We start from the raw sequence: 7,500 nt of genomic DNA, 5'->3' as shown, positions 1-7,500 counted from the left end.
AAAAAAATTGGGTTGTACAATTTCGGATCTTATGCAAGTGGGTTGGACAATTTTTGGTCCAAATGAATTACAACCGTCCAAAGAGCCATTGAAACTCCAGTTTTTCCGGCTTGTAAAAATTCCCACTTTTTTCGGATTGGACGGTTCCTACCCGGTGTGGACCATTTCTCAAACTTCCGGATTGTACGCGATCCAAATTATGGATGTAGGCAAAAATTCAAATTTATTAAAAATATGAAATATGAAATTTGGAGTTTGGAAAAAAAAAATTGGGTTGTACAATTTCGGATCTTATGCAAGTGGGTTGGACAATTTTTGGTCCAAATGAATTACAACCGTCCAAAGAGCCATTGAAACTCCAGTTTTTCCGGCTTGTAAAAATTCCCACTTTTTTCGGATTGGATGGTTCACACCCGGTGTGGACCATTTCTCAAACTTCCGGATTGTACGCGATCCAAATTATGGATATTGTAATACTTTTTTGATATTTTGAAAAAGTTCAAATTTATAAAAAATATAAAATATGAAATCTGCAGTTTGGAAAAAAATTGGAAGTTTGAAACCTGAAGTTCAACAAAAAAAACGGCGCAAAAATCAGCCAAGCGGGGGCAACTAAGCGGATGCGGCCAGCCGTCAGTGAAAAATGGCCCCAAAACTAAGCGCATGCGGCCAAGCGTCGGTGCAAAATGGCCCGAAAACAGTCCCGTCGGTGCCCCCGTCGGGCTAAAATGACCCGAAAACAGTTCAGCTGGGGAAAATTAAGCGGATCCGGCCAAGAGTCGGTGGAAATTGGCCCGAAAACAGCCCAGCGGCAAGCGGAAGCGGCTAACGTTGGGGAAAAGTGACCCGAAAACAGTTAAGCGGGGGAAAACTAAGCGGATGCGGCCACGCGTTGGGGAAAACAAAGCGGATCCGGCCCAGAGTCGGTGGAAATTGGCCCGAAAACAGTCCAGCGGCAAGCGGAAGCGGCTAACGTTGGGCAAAAGTGACCCGAAAACAGTTCAGCGGGGGAAAACTAAGCGGATGCGGCCACGCGTTGGGGAAAACTAAGCAGATACGGCCAAGTGTTGGGGAAAAATGGCCCGAAAACAGTTAAGCGGGGGAAAACTAAGCGGATGCGGCCAAGTGTCGGTGGAAATTGGCCCGAAAACAGCCCAGCGGCAAGCGGAAGCGGCTAACGTTGGGCAAAAGTGACCCGAAAACAGTTCAGCGGGGGAAAACTAAGCGGATGCGGCCACGCGTTGGGGAAAACTAAGCGGATACGGCCAAGAGTCGGTGGAAATTGGCCCGAAAACAGTCCAGCGGCAAGCGGAAGCGGCTAACGTTGGGCAAAACTGGCCCGAAAACAGTTCAGCGGGGCAAATTTTTGAAATTTTTTTTGAAATTTTTTTGAATTTTTGAAATTTTTGAAGTTTTTTTGGGTTTTTGGACTTTTTTTGAATTTTTGAATTTTTTGAATTTTTTTGAATTTTTTGAATTTTTTTTGAATTTTTGAATTTTTTTTTTTTTTTTGAATTTATTTGATTTTATAAATTTTTTGTGATTTTTTGAGATTTTTTTGAATATTTTACATGGGTGATTTTGACTTGGGGGATTTTCAGGGGGTGGTAACCCTGGGCGTGGCTAGAGCCTCAAAATGCATATTCCCCTATAGGGGGGCAAGGTTTTCAAAAATGGGTGCCCCCTCATGTACACGCGCGTGGGTGTACATGGCCCCGTCGGTGCCAGCGTGGGTGGAAAATGGCCCGAAAACAGCCCAGCGGCAAGCGGAAGCGGCTAACATTGGGCAAAACTGACCCGAAAGCAGTATAGCTTGGAAAATTAAGCGGATGCAGCCAATTGTTGGCGAAAACTAAGCGGATACGGCCAAGTGACGGTGAAAAATGGCCCGAAAACAGTCCAGCGGCAAGCGGAAACGGCTAACGTTGGGCAGAAGTGACCCGAAAACAGTTCAGCTGGGGGAAATTAAGCGGAAGCAGCCAAGCGTTGGGCAAAACCAAGCGGATACGGCCAAGAGTCGGTGGAAAATGGCCCGAAAACAGTCCAGCGGCAAGCGGAAACGGCTAACGTTGGGGAAAAGTGACCCGAAAACAGTTAAGCGGGGGAAAACTAAGCGGATGCGGCCACGCGTTGGGGAAAACAAAGCGGATCCGGCCCAGAGTCGGTGGAAATTGGCCCGAAAACAGTCCAGCGGCAAGCGGAAGCGGCTAACGTTGGGCAAAAGTGACCCGAAAACAGTTCAGCGGGGGAAAACTAAGCGGATGCGGCCACGCGTTGGGGAAAACTAAGCGGATACGGCCAAGTGTTGGGGAAAAATGGCCCGAAAACAGCCCAGCGGCAAGCGGAAGCGGCTAACGTTGGGGAAAAGTGACCCGAAAACAGTTAAGCGGGGGAAAACTAAGCGGATGCGGCCAAGTGTCGGTGGAAATTGGCCCGAAAACAGCCCAGCGGCAAGCGGAAGCGGCTAACGTTGGGCAAAAGTGACCCGAAAACAGTTCAGCGGGGGAAAACTAAGCGGATGCGGCCACGCGTTGGGGAAAACTAAGCGGATACGGCCAAGAGTCGGTGGAAATTGGCCCGAAAACAGTCCAGCGGCAAGCGGAAGCGGCTAACGTTGGGCAAAACTGGCCCGAAAACAGTTCAGCGGGGCAAATTTTTGAAATTTTTTTTGAAATTTTTTTGAATTTTTGAAATTTTTGAAGTTTTTTTGGGTTTTTGGACTTTTTTTGAATTTTTGAATTTTTTGAATTTTTTTGAATTTTTTGAATTTTTTTTGAATTTTTGAATTTTTTTTTTTTTTTTGAATTTATTTGATTTTATAAATTTTTTGTGATTTTTTGAGATTTTTTTGAATATTTTACATGGGTGATTTTGACTTGGGGGATTTTCAGGGGGTGGTAACCCTGGGCGTGGCTAGAGCCTCAAAATGCATATTCCCCTATAGGGGGGCAAGGTTTTCAAAAATGGGTGCCCCCTCATGTACACGCGCGTGGGTGTACATGGCCCCGTCGGTGCCAGCGTGGGTGGAAAATGGCCCGAAAACAGCCCAGCGGCAAGCGGAAGCGGCTAACATTGGGCAAAACTGACCCGAAAGCAGTATAGCTTGGAAAATTAAGCGGATGCAGCCAATTGTTGGCGAAAACTAAGCGGATACGGCCAAGTGACGGTGAAAAATGGCCCGAAAACAGTCCAGCGGCAAGCGGAAACGGCTAACGTTGGGCAGAAGTGACCCGAAAACAGTTCAGCTGGGGGAAATTAAGCGGAAGCAGCCAAGCGTTGGGCAAAACCAAGCGGATACGGCCAAGAGTCGGTGGAAAATGGCCCGAAAACAGTCCAGCGGCAAGCGGAAACGGCTAACGTTGGGACAAAGTGACCCGAAAACAGTTCAGCTGGGGAAAATTAAGCGGATGCAGCCAAGCGTTGGGGAAAACTAAGCGGATCCGGCCCAGAGTCGGTGGAAATTGGCCCGAAAACAGTCCAGCGGCAAGCGGAAGCGGCTAACGTTGGGCAAAAGTGACCCGAAAACAGTTCAGCGGGGGAAAACTAAGCGGATGCGGCCACGCGTTGGGGAAAACTAAGCGGATACGGCCAAGTGTTGGGGAAAAATGGCCCGAAAACAGCCCAGCGGCAAGCGGAAGCGGCTAACGTTGGGGAAAAGTGACCCGAAAACAGTTAAGCGGGGGAAAACTAAGCGGATGCGGCCAAGTGTCGGTGGAAATTGGCCCGAAAATAGCCCAGCGGCAAGCGGAAGCGGCTAACGTTGGGCAAAAGTGACCCGAAAACAGTTCAGCGGGGGAAAACTAAGCGGATGCGGCCACGCGTTGGGGAAAACTAAGCGGATACGGCCAAGAGTCGGTGGAAATTGGCCCGAAAACAGTCCAGCGGCAAGCGGAAGCGGCTAACGTTGGGCAAAACTGGCCCGAAAACAGTTCAGCGGGGCAAATTTTTGAAATTTTTTTTGAAATTTTTTTGAATTTTTGAAATTTTTGAAGTTTTTTTGGGTTTTTGGACTTTTTTTGAATTTTTGAATTTTTTGAATTTTTTTGAATTTTTTGAATTTTTTTTGAATTTTTGAAATTTTTTTTTTTTTTTTGAATTTATTTGATTTTAGAAATTTTTTGTGATTTTTTGAGATTTTTTTGAATATTTTACATGGGTGATTTTGACTTGGGGGATTTTCAGGGGGTGGTAACCCTGGGCGTGGCTAGAGCCTCAAAATGCATATTCCCCTATAGGGGGGCAAGGTTTTCAAAAATGGGTGCCCCCTCATGTACACGCGCGTGGGTGTACATGGCCCCGTCGGTGCCAGCGTGGGTGGAAAATGGCCCGAAAACAGCCCAGCGGCAAGCGGAAGCGGCTAACGTTGGGCAAAACTGACCCGAAAGCAGTATAGCTTGGAAAATTAAGCGGATGCAGCCAATTGTTGGCGAAAACTAAGCGGATACGGCCAAGTGACGGTGAAAAATGGCCCGAAAACAGTCCAGCGGCAAGCGGAAACGGCTAACGTTGGGCAGAAGTGACCCGAAAACAGTTCAGCTGGGGGAAATTAAGCGGAAGCAGCCAAGCGTTGGGCAAAACCAAGCGGATACGGCCAAGAGTCGGTGGAAAATGGCCCGAAAACAGTCCAGCGGCAAGCGGAAACGGCTAACGTTGGGACAAAGTGACCCGAAAACAGTTCAGCTGGGGAAAATTAAGCGGATGCAGCCAAGCGTTGGGGAAAACCAAGCGGATACGGCCCAGAGTCGGTGGAAATTGGCCCGAAAACAGTCCAGCGGCAAGCGGAAGCGGCTAACGTTGGGCAAAAGTGACCCGAAAACAGTTCAGCGGGGGAAAACTAAGCGGATGCGGCCACGCGTTGGGGAAAACTAAGCGGATACGGCCAAGTGTTGGGGAAAAATGGCCCGAAAACAGCCCAGCGGCAAGCGGAAGCGGCTAACGTTGGGGAAAAGTGACCCGAAAACAGTTAAGCGGGGGAAAACTAAGCGGATGCGGCCACGCGTTGGGGAAAACTAAGCGGATGCGGCCAAGTGTCGGTGGAAATTGGCCCGAAAACAGCCCAGCGGCAAGCGGAAGCGGCTAACGTTGGGCAAAAGTGACCCGAAAACAGTTCAGCGGGGGAAAACTAAGCGGATGCGGCCACGCGTTGGGGAAAACTAAGCGGATACGGCCAAGAGTCGGTGGAAATTGGCCCGAAAACAGTCCAGCGGCAAGCGGAAGCGGCTAACGTTGGGCAAAACTGACCCGAAAACAGTTCAGCGGGGGAAAACTAAGCGGATGCGGCCACGCGTTGGGGAAAACTAAGCGGATGCGGCCAAGTGTCGGTGGAAATTGGCCCGAAAACAGCCCAGCGGCAAGCGGAAGCGGCTAACGTTGGGCAAAACTGACCCGAAAACAGTTCAGCGGGGGAAAACTAAGCGGATGCGGCCACGCGTTGGGGAAAACTAAGCGGATACGGCCAAGAGTCGGTGGAAATTGGCCCGAAAACAGTCCAGCGGCAAGCGGAAGCGGCTAACGTTGGGCAAAACTGACCCGAAAACAGTTCAGCGGGGGAAAACTAAGCGGATGCGGCCACGCGTTGGGGAAAACTAAGCGGATACGGCCAAGTGTTGGGGAAAAATGGCCCGAAAACAGCCCAGCGGCAAGCGGAAGCGGCTAACGTTGGGCAAAAGTGACCCGAAAACAGTTCAGCGGGGGAAAACTAAGCGGATGCGGCCACGCGTTGGGGAAAACTAAGCGGATACGGCCAAGGGTCGGTGAAAAAGGGCCCGAAAACTGTCCAGCGGCAAGCGGAAGCCGCTAACGTTGGGCAAAAGTGACCCGAAAACAGTCCAGCGGGGGAAAACTAAGCGGATGCGGCCAAGCGTTGGGGAAAACTAAGCGGATACGGCCAAGCGTCGGTGAAAAAGGCCCGAAAACAGTCCAGCGGCAAGCCGAAGCGGCTAACGTTGGGCAAAAATGGCCAAAAGCGATGGAGCAGGGCGGTCTGAATCTATGCATCCACATAAAATGGGGGGTAAACCTGGGGGATTTCCAGGGGGTGGTAACCCTGGGCGTGGCTGGAGACCCAAAATGCATATTCCCCTATAGGGGGGAAGGATTTTTGGAAGAGGCAGCCCCTCATGTACATGCCAAGCGGGGTGTACATGGCCCCTGTGGGTGCCTCCGTCGGTGTAAAATGGCCCGAAAAACAAGATTATGTTACCCGAAAACACGATTATGTTACCGAAAAAACACGGCTGAGCGGGGGCAGTAAGCACGGTTGAGCGGGGGCAAAAAACACGGTTGAGCGGGGGCAAAAAACACGGTGCAGCGGGGACAAAAGACACGATTTTGTTACCGAAAAACACGGCCCGTCGGGGGCAAGGAACACGAATATGTTACCGAAAAACACGGACCACGCGGGTTGAAATCCCCAGCCGTAGAGCCGGCGAAACACGGTGGGGCAGGGCGTCTAAGCGTGGAGGTGCCCGTAAGACCGATGCGGTTTGAAATCCCCAGCCGTAAAGCCGGCGAAAAGCGGTCGGGCAGGGTGACTCCGCGTGGAGTTTCGCCCGTAAGGCCGATGCGGGTAGCCGCGCGGGTTGAAATCCCCAGCCGTAAAGCCGGTGAAACACGGTTCATTGGGGCGCCTAAGCGTGGAGGCGCCCCGCAGAGACCGAGCGGGTTGAAATCCCCAGCCGTAAAGCCGGCGAAACACGGTTCATTGGGGCGCCTAAGCGTGGAGGCGCCCCGCAGAGACCGAGCGGGTTGAAATCCCCAGCCGTAAAGCCGGCGAAACACGGTTGAGCGGGGCGCCTAAGCGTGGAGGCGCCCCGCAGAGACCGAGCGGGTTGAAATCCCCAGCCGTAAAGCCGGCGAAACACGTTCGGGCAGGGCGACTCCGCGTGGAGTTTCGCCCGTAAGACCGATGCGGGTAGCCGCGCGGGTTGAAATCCCCAGCCGTAAAGCCGGCGAAACACGGTTCATTGGGGCGCCTAAGCGTGGAGGCGCCCCGCAGAGACCGAGCGGGTTGAAATCCCCAGCCGTAAAGCCGGCGAAACACGTTCGGGCAGGGCGTCTAAGCGTGGAGGCGCCCGTAAGTCCGATGCGGGTAGCCGCGCGGGTTGAAATCCCCAGCCGTAAAGCCGGCGAAACACGGTTGAGCGGGGCGCCTAAGCGTGGAGGCGCCCCGCAGTGACCGAGCGGGTTGAAATCCCCAGCCGTAAAGCCGGCGAAACACGGTTGAGCGGGGCGCCTAAGCGTGGAGGCGCCCCGCAGAGACCGAGCGGGTTGAAATCCCCAGCCGTAAAGCCGGCGAAAAACGTTCGGGCAGGGCGACTCCGCGTGGAGTTTCGCCGGTAAGACCGATGCGGGTAGCCGCGCGGGTTGAAATCCCCAGCCGTAAAGCCGGCGAAACACGGTTCATTGGGGCGCCTAAGCGTGGAGGCGCCCCGCAGAGACCGAGCGGGTTGAACTCCCCAGCCGTAAAGCCGGCGAAACATGTTCGGGCAGGGCGTCTAA

Source organism: Carex rostrata, chromosome 11 (genome assembly GCF_964058835.1).
Source record: "Carex rostrata chromosome 11, lpCarRost1.2, whole genome shotgun sequence".
Taxonomy (NCBI): domain Eukaryota; kingdom Viridiplantae; phylum Streptophyta; class Magnoliopsida; order Poales; family Cyperaceae; genus Carex; species Carex rostrata.
The sequence above is the reverse complement of the archived record's forward strand: the minus strand, read 5'-3'. Positions refer to the sequence as shown.